Genomic DNA, 9,355 nt, shown 5'->3' with positions numbered 1-9,355 from the left:
GAAGTCTCTCAGCCTCTTGAAAATTAAATCAGATACATTGTCATACAACTAAACTTCAGATTCTCTCTCAAGTTTTGGTAGGTCAGCATTTTGGAATTTTTGCTAATTACCCTAGAAAAAAACACTCCCAAAAACTCATGCACACCGCTTGTTATCCTTGGGGAACTCGTGTCCAGTACGTCCTGTTCCAGAACAGTTTGGTTTATGCTGGCAATGTGTTATGAAAAACAAAATACAGTTTGGCTAAATCTAAAACACCCAAAACACAAGGTATTTGCTGTCAGTGACCGTCACTCATGCTTCTCCTATTCCTTAGTTGTTGACATTACCTGGTGAAGAGCGCCCTCTCTTGGTGAGTGGCAGATAGTCTAAAGTTTCCCATAGCGTCAAGTACCTCACATGTATTGTATACATTGTTTAAAAAGGTAAAACACTATTTTTGACTATGTTGATGTTAGTTCCATTATCAAAATGTACAGGAGGACACATTTCTTTCAAAATACTAAGTGTTTGATTTCATCTCGTGAATAATGTTAAAATGCACTCAAACATAATCATGTCAATATTTACAATACCAGCTGTACCATCCCCGAACACTGTAAAAATTGCGTTACATGTTAAAGTCTCTGGAATGATGTGATTTTTAGTACCAATAATAGAAGGCAAATGAGAAGGCATTTCTTAGAAAATACATACTCTTCGATTTAGATATTATGTACAGCAATGGACAGGCATATATATTAATAATAATTGTATGTTAAAAGACAAGCAAAATGTGCAAGCAGTGCGTCCGACCCTCCAATCGGGATAACTGAGAGTGAAACCAGACGCTTTCTGTCTGTTCACACCCCAAACATTTTTGCTTTGCTGAGATAGAACATCGAGCCATTCCATCAGATTTGTTTTTCAAAACGTAAGCCTAACTACATCTTTTCAGAACTCCTTGCCTCGTTTTTCCCTCCACCCTTCAATCTAAACCTATTTTATCAATTCCAACCCTTATAGACCTTTTCGCAAATACTGGGGCGCGCGCGTAAAGCTTGGAATTAGGTGCATTGTGGTCCAGCTGGTATCCAAATTTGATCCATATCTATCCCACAATGCACCTCATTCAACAGTGTGCGCTTGCGCATTGGTATTTGCGATAAGGTCTATTATGCTTCCTTGAGTTTTGTTCTAACCTACTGACATCATGATTTATAAAGTCATGATCGTTATTTTACAAAAACACAACATATCGGTATGGTCACAAAATAATGACTCGCTTAATACGTCACACTGAACAACCAACGTTACCATCAATTCCTACACTCAGCTTCCTTGAGTTTTTTTCTAACCTACTGAAATAATGGCAACACTTTGCAGTAGTAGACGATGCAAAAGTATAAATTTACCATAGGGTATACCAGTCAACTACGGCGTAAAGGCAGTGGACACTATTGGTATTAATTATTACTCAAAATAGTTATTAGCACGAAACCTCACTTGATATAACGAGTAATGGGGAGAGGTTGGTAGTATAAAACATTGTGAGAAACAGCTCCCTCTGAAGTGACGTAGTTTTCGAGAAAGATATAATTTTCATCGAATTTGATCTCGAGACCTCAGATTTAGAATTTGAGGTCTCGAAATCAAGCATCTGAAAGCACACAACTTCGTGTGACAAGGGTGTTTTCTTCTTTCATTATGATCTCGCAACTTTGATGACCGATTGAGCTCAAATTTTCACAGGTTTGTTATTTTATGCATATGTTGAGATACACCAACTGTGAAGGCTAGTCTTTGACAATTACCAATAGTGTCCACTGCCTTTAATAAAAGACTCTCTTTGTGAAAGGGGTTTAACGGGATGAACAAAAGTCAAGAGAGCCGAGGGAAAGATTTGATGGTATAACTTAAGTCGTTCATTTGTGACCCTATACCGATGATGGTGTTGTGTTTTTGTAAAAGAAAGATCATGACTTGAAAATGATCTAATATCAGTATGTTTGAACAAAACTAACAGCTGATGATTAAAATGGATTCTCCTCTTGAAGGATTTGGGTCCTTTTTGTAACACAAAACACCATGTCCACAAATTTACATTAAACTTACATCTTTTAAAGATAATGATAGTAGAAAGCTTACCTTAAAATATTAGTTGCTGAGGTGCTGTAGTTTTTGAGAAATGAGTAAAACAATGTCATGAAAATACGTTTATACATGCTAAAATAATTTTCGTCTCATGAGCACTGAGACGAATATTATTTTCATGACATTGTTTGACTCATTTCTCAAAGACTACAGCACCTCAGCAAGTAATATTTTAAGGGAAGCTTTATACTATAATTATCTTCAAACTGTGTAAGTCTGCCAACAATTGGTCCAACAGTTACCTTAGAGATCGTACAAGTAGGGTTTGTGTACTCGGTGACTATTCTGAAAATTATCCATTACATTTTGGCATTCCACAGGGCTCAGTTGCAGGCCCGCCGATCTTCACTGCGTATGCTCAACCACTTGCGAACATCATCAGGCGTTTTGATGTATCTTATCATATTTATGCTGATGATACGCAGCTGTACACCAGTTTCAATCCTGAGGCAGACAGAGCGTCAGCAAAGCTTAGAATGACCAACTGCATTACTGAAATAAGATCTGTCTTGGATGCTTGCGAACAGGTTGAAACTTAATGAAACGAAAACAGAGCTTTTCCTGATTGCATCAACTAGGCATGCTGATGCTCTGTCTGACTTTGATTTGAGGATCGGTGGGTCTGTGATTTCCCCCTCAGCTTCTGTCAAGAATCTTGGCATTGTCCTTGACAATAGTTTGTCAATGAAAAAACACATTAGCTCTTTGTGTAGAAGTGTGAATTTTCATTTGCGTAATCTGAGTAGAATTCGTCGTTATATTGATCAGTCCACTTGTGCTCATGCAGTAAGATCTTTGATCCTTTCACGGCTGGATTATGGCAATTCTATGCTTGGTGGCGTGTCTGTCACTGATGTTCAGCGTCTTCAAATACTGCAAAATCGCGCTGCGCGTCTCATTTACTAGGGCAGCAAGCGCACAAGTGCGACCCCTATTCTTCGTGAGTTGCATTGGTTGCCAGTCCAGCAGAGGATTGATTTGAAGATTTTAGTGCATGTGTACAATAGTGTCTATGGTACTTCACCTATTTATTTACACGAGCTTTTTAATAAATACAACTCTGGTCGCAAAGGGCTTAGATCAACCCATGATCACACACGACTTGCAATACCGTCAACCAAAAGATCTTTCGGGGACAAGTCTTTTTCTGTTTCAGGGTCCAGACTTTGGAACAGTCTCCCTGTAAACCTTCGTAATGCCCCTAGTGTAAAAATGTTTAAGAAGTTTTTAAAAACTTTCCTCTTTCCAAAGGAGTTTTAATGTTGCTGGTTTATTTAATTTTTTCTTTGCAAAGCTTTTCCCATAGGTTTGTATATGTTACAAATTTTTAATATTCTTCTAATGTGCTGTTTCTTGTGCTTTTTATGAGTGTGCATAAATTTGCTTTCAATTGTATTTAATTTCAATTTTTATTGTTAAGCGCATTGGTCTATTTTGGAAATGCGCTATATAAATCTTTTAATAACAATAATAAGTTCAATGTAAATCTGTGGACATTTTGATTTTGTCATTGGACCCTTTCGGTACAGGAAAAAAAAAAGTTCACAGATTTACAAATAACTTACAGGGTTTACAGAAAGTAGTGGTGAAATACTTCTCTTGAAATATTATTCCTTGAAATGCTCGTTAACGATGACCTAAAAGGATTGAAGTTGTAGGGAATAGGCAAGAGCGACACAATGGGAGACTTTCCAACGCTAGGTGGCAGCAGACTTACCGGGTAAACTTCCATTGTTTACGTAGTTATGAGCTTGCACATAATTCTGCGAACATGGCTTTACCCGGTAAGTCTGCTGCCACCTATCGTCCTAGAAAGTTTCCTAGTCGTGACTGTTTTTTAGTAGTCATGGTAGCACGTCGAGTAACGTGAGTAGTTGAAAAATGGTATTTGTAACTCGACAAGGCAATCAATAGTCTCCACTTCGACACTTGTCTGTCACACTAGTCGCTCAGGCTTAGTCATCAGTAGAGGAAATATCACTGGTGATTAAGCAGAAGAAACTTCACCAGTGTCGATAAAGATATAAAGCTCAATTCTAACTCTGTAAAGTAACATAAAGCAAACTGACCTGTCCTTATTTGCAATTTTTTGCTAGCAACTATTCTACAGCTGAAAAATACAATTAGAAAAAACTTGACAATTCCGAATTCCTAACAGTTGACGAAATAATCATGTTTCTTGACTTTAAAGTGGAGATCATCATAATTGCAATGAACTTAAAAGTTGTTAAGTACCGGGTAACCTAACATTTTCCCAGCCTAATGGGAGAACACAAACAATTATTTATTAGCACCGTCTTTGTAATCTTAAAAAAAGTTATTTAAACAATCAATTGCTGTAAATTGATACTTCTTTTGTTTAAAAGTAACTCAATTTATGATAAAATAAAGTTTTCATTGTAGTGCAGTATAGCTTGTATGCAGTTTTTACTTGATAGTCAGAGTAATGTTATTTTTATTCTAAACGAATACTATAGTTTTCAAATAACAGAACATACCTTTCGAAATTTCCCTGCTTTCCAGTTTCAATGCAAGGCATGTTGTTGACATATATTACAACAAAATAAAGCTATGTTTTCAGAACATTTTTGGTCCGTTTCATTGTTGATGAAAACAACCATCATTTGTTGGCTTTCACTAAAATAAGTCATTTTACAATCAAGTGAAGCTAAAAAGTGGGCTGCTCTAAGTTATTGAGGTATTTTTACGATATTAAACCATCAGAAAGCAAATATGCGTTTGTTACAATACAAATGGTATGATTATGTGTTTTGTGGTGGTGTTATTTTTTGTTTTGTTTTACAATCATTAAATAAATGCCTCACACACAAAAAGCAGACGACGCACGTTTGTTCTCGTGCATTATTATTTCCCCCATGATCCACCACGAGGGCCACATGAAGCCTAATCCCGTGAAGCCGAAGTGTTCGAAACAATTTCGTCGCCATGTTGTTTATTGTGAAGCCTGAGCCTCACTGAGCCGGAGCCTGAAAATCCCAAGCCTGAAGCCTCAAGCCTGAGCCTTCGATTCGAAAACGCTCATAGATGTAACTAGATCGGCCGCGCGTACATACGCGGGTTCTGGCATGGGGGCTGCCATTGCCTATCTCCCGTGTACATTTTCTGTGCTTTGCCGTCAGCACGTGACTTTTTGCCGTCAGCACGTGACATTTAGCGCGTCAAAGGCCTATCTCCCGTGTTCATTTTCGCGCGTCGCCTTTCGAACGTGAAATTTTTACCGCGTCCACACGGCTAATGGCTGCGTGACGCAGACGCGATTGCCCGTCTGCTTAGTGCACAACTCTATGGCGTTTGCCAACCAACAGGGCCTGTACGCATGCGTGAATGTAATTAGCATATTTCATGAGAAGGGTCCATTGAACAGTTGGCTGTAAATTATGTTGTCAATACGATCTCAATGACTCTGGGTCAGAATTGCCCTGGATCTTCGGATCCCGTGATGGGGACTGACCCATTTCTGGGTCAGTATGACCCGGAACACGTGTCAAGTGACCCTTGAATGGGTGAAACTAACGCAGAATCCGAGTTGTAAACATGTTCCGGATTAACCTGACATGTAAATGTGTCCGGCCTCCGTACAAACAGAATCCGGGTAAATCCTAATCCGGGTGATTAGAGTATCTGTAAACGAGTATCAAATGTGTATAACGTTTAGCAAAGTAATAATGTGTACTCTATGTATTCTGTCAACAATCGATGGTTTCCTTACTTAAAGGTATCTCTATATATTGTTAATGCCCTCTTTTTATAAAAAAAAAATTGACTGTGCCAGGTATAACACAACAATTGAGTGAGATCTCAACAAATACTCACCAAGTGGCATTATTTAAGAGCAGAAATATTTAGTTAGGGTCAAGCGCGAGCAAATACATAACTAATTAGGGGGACTACTTAATTATCGAACCATAAATTTCAGAGTTGTCTATCAAATGAGGGTGAAAGAGCGGGAGATGGGGGAGGGGCGGGGTTGCCAAACTTTAATCCCTGGTTTACGCAAGTGTTCCCGATAGTAGGCCAACGAATACACGCAGCCAGTCACTGCCAAGCTCTCCATTCTGGGAGTCAAAGGCCGAGACTCATGCGTGATTACTACCTTTAGTACTGAATATAGAAAGCACAAACATCGAATGCGTACGGAGTGAAGCCAGTTTTCAAAAGCAGCATCTATGTTTCAGTTACGTTTAATGTCTGCATTCAGGTTATAGGCCTCCATTTCTATTTCCGTAGAATTATCAAGGGCAATTTATTTGAGTTACATCAGCAGAATCACCAAGAGAACTTTGAACAGGCACGCTTTTAATATTGCGATTTTTGCGCTTGCAATATTATGAGAACACTTTGAACCTGGGAGTAAATTCAACGGGGATACCAACTCCATAAACAATGCATCAACGTTTACATTATAAATCCACAAGCACATGTTGGGTAAACAATGGTGGCTGAGATTGTGCCTGAACAATTCTTGTGAATCTGGGTCTGAAACATTCTGAAGTAGACTGTCTTATCAGTTACAGTTAATATTAAACTAACTAAGAGTTCCAATGTTTGTAGTGATACGTAGTCTTGGTGCAAGACGTTTTTCGGTGAGTCGGTGCGGGCGCTGTTAGTGAATTTGCCGCGGTGTGCGTGAAAGGAACACGAGAAACGTCTTGCACCAAGACTAAGTGATAAACTTTTCATGCGACTTTTGCGGCACTGCTGTTGTCTGCAGGGAAGACTATACTTTCTCGCGGGAAAAACTGATTTCGCGCGAGACTGCTGGGGGCGTAGTTGCAACAGCAGTAGTCTTGCGAACAAGTAGTCTCGATACAACGATCACGTCAAGAGTCGCAGGGAGAGTAAGGTATGCTATCAGCCCGACAAACATTACGACTTGTCCACAAGCATTTTGAAAAAGAGCTACGTGCAGATAGTGTTCTCACCTCTCACACCTGTACACAACAGATACGCCCACTGGGAACTCATACCAGACTACTGCCATTCTACCCAATAGTTGCAGCAATTTTTCTTCCTCAAGCCTATTTTGCTCTTTTCTGGTAAGTCTTTCGCTTGAAATTCATATATTGATACCGTGCATGGTAATAACAGCTGGGGGCGTGATACATACAAGATGATTATTCGCGTCAAGTCTGCAATTATTACGAAAAACTAAAACCAACTGCTGCGTCGACGTTCATCGTAGCCGACTGACAATCTTGGCTCCGGGTAGGCCTTGGCGGCACTGTCGACTACAAATAAATAAATCCCATTCGTGAAGTTCATTTCTAGTGATGGATGGTGGCTTAGCTGTACTTGTTATTTTATGTATAATGAGATACACCAAGTGAGAAGACTGGTCTTTGACAATTAATAATAATAATAATAATAATAATAATGCATTTATAATGCGCCATCTATCTAGTGTACAAGACCCTATTCCGAGGCGCAGAACAAAAAAACAATACATACAACAACAAAGAAATGTAGAACATAATACAAAATTATACAATGAATAATCTACTGTCAAGACATGTAACGAGCTAAGTGTAAGAGGATTTAAATAAATGAGTTTTAGGCAAGTTTTTAAACAATGGAAGAGAACTACAGCGCCTGATGTTATTAGGTAAAGCGTTCCAAAGTTTAGGAGCACAAGCGGAAAAGGCACGATCGCCATATGATGAGGAAGTTCTAGGAATAGTTAAAAGGGACTTAGCAGAAGAACGAAGAGTGCGAGAGGGGGCAAAAGGTACAAGGAGATTTGCAATATAAGATGGAGTCAAGCCAAACTGAGATTTAAATGCAATAAGTAGAATTTTGAATTGAATTCGTTGTCGAATGGGTAGCCAGTGAAGTTCCTGCAATATAGGTGTAATATGATCATGTTTTTTAGATTTTGTTAAAACACGAGCGGCAGTATTTTGTAAAAGTTGTAGTTTGTGGAGCTGGTGTTCGGTAACTCCGTATAATAGGAAATTACCATTGTCAAGGCGAGAAGTGACCAAAGAATGAATTATAGTAGCAGCAGTTTTATGTGATAAGGTTTTTCGAATGGTATTAACAGTTCTTAAGTAATAGTATGTCGATTGACAGATTCTGCTGAATTACCAATAGTGTCCACTGTCTTTAATGGTATTTTTTTCCAATGCAACTTTGCCGCAAACAATTTGCTTAATAAAGACACTCTTTGTGAAAGGGGTTTAACGGGATGAACAAAAATCAAGAGAGCCGAGGGAAAGATTTGATGGTATAACTTTAGTCGTTCATTTGTGACCCTATACCGATGATGGTGTTGTGTTTTTGTAAAAGAAAGATCATGACTTGAAAATGATCTAATATCAGTATGTTTGAACAAAACTAACAGTTGATGATAACAATTGATACTCCTCCTGAAGGATTTTGGTACTTTTTGTAACACAAAACACAATGTCCACAAATTTACATTAAACTTACATCTTTTAAAGATACTGATAGTAGAAAGCTTACCTTCAAATATATTAGTTGCTGAGGTGCTGTAGTTTTGAGAAATGAGTAAAACAATGTCATGAAAATACGTTTATACATGCTAAAATAATTTTCGTCTCATGATCACTGTGAGACGAAAATTATTTTCATCTGCGTGACGCAGACGCGACTGCGCGTCTGCTTGGTGCACAACTCTTTGGCGTTTGCCAACCAACAGGGTCTGTACGCATGCGTGAATGTTATTAGCATATTTCATGGGAAGGGTCCATTGAACAGTTGGCTGTAGATTATGTTGTCAATACAATCTCAATGACTCTGGGTCAGAATTGACCTGGATCTTCGGATCCCGTGATGGGGACTGACCCATTTCTGGGTCAGTATGACCCGGAACACGTGTCAAAGTGACCCTTGAATGGGTAAAACTAACGCAGAATCCGAGTTGTAAACATGTTCCGGATTAACCTGACATGTAAATGTGTCCGGCCTCCGTACACACAGAATCCGGGTAAATCCTAATCCGGGTGATTAGAGTATCTGTAAACGAGTATCAAAATGTGTAAAACGTTTAGCAAAGTAATAAAATGCGTTGTCTGTGTATGAAAATACGTTTTTCCATGCTAAAATAATTTTCGTCTCATGATCACTGTGAGACGAAAATTATTTTCATCTGCGTGACGCAGACGCGACTGCGCGTCTGCTTGGTGCACAACTCTTTGGCGTTTGCCAACCAACATGCTGGGTCTGTACGCATGCGTGAATG

Source organism: Asterias rubens, chromosome 17, assembly GCF_902459465.1.
Source record: "Asterias rubens chromosome 17, eAstRub1.3, whole genome shotgun sequence".
NCBI lineage: Eukaryota > Metazoa > Echinodermata > Asteroidea > Forcipulatida > Asteriidae > Asterias > Asterias rubens.
This window is presented reverse-complemented; position numbering follows the sequence as displayed.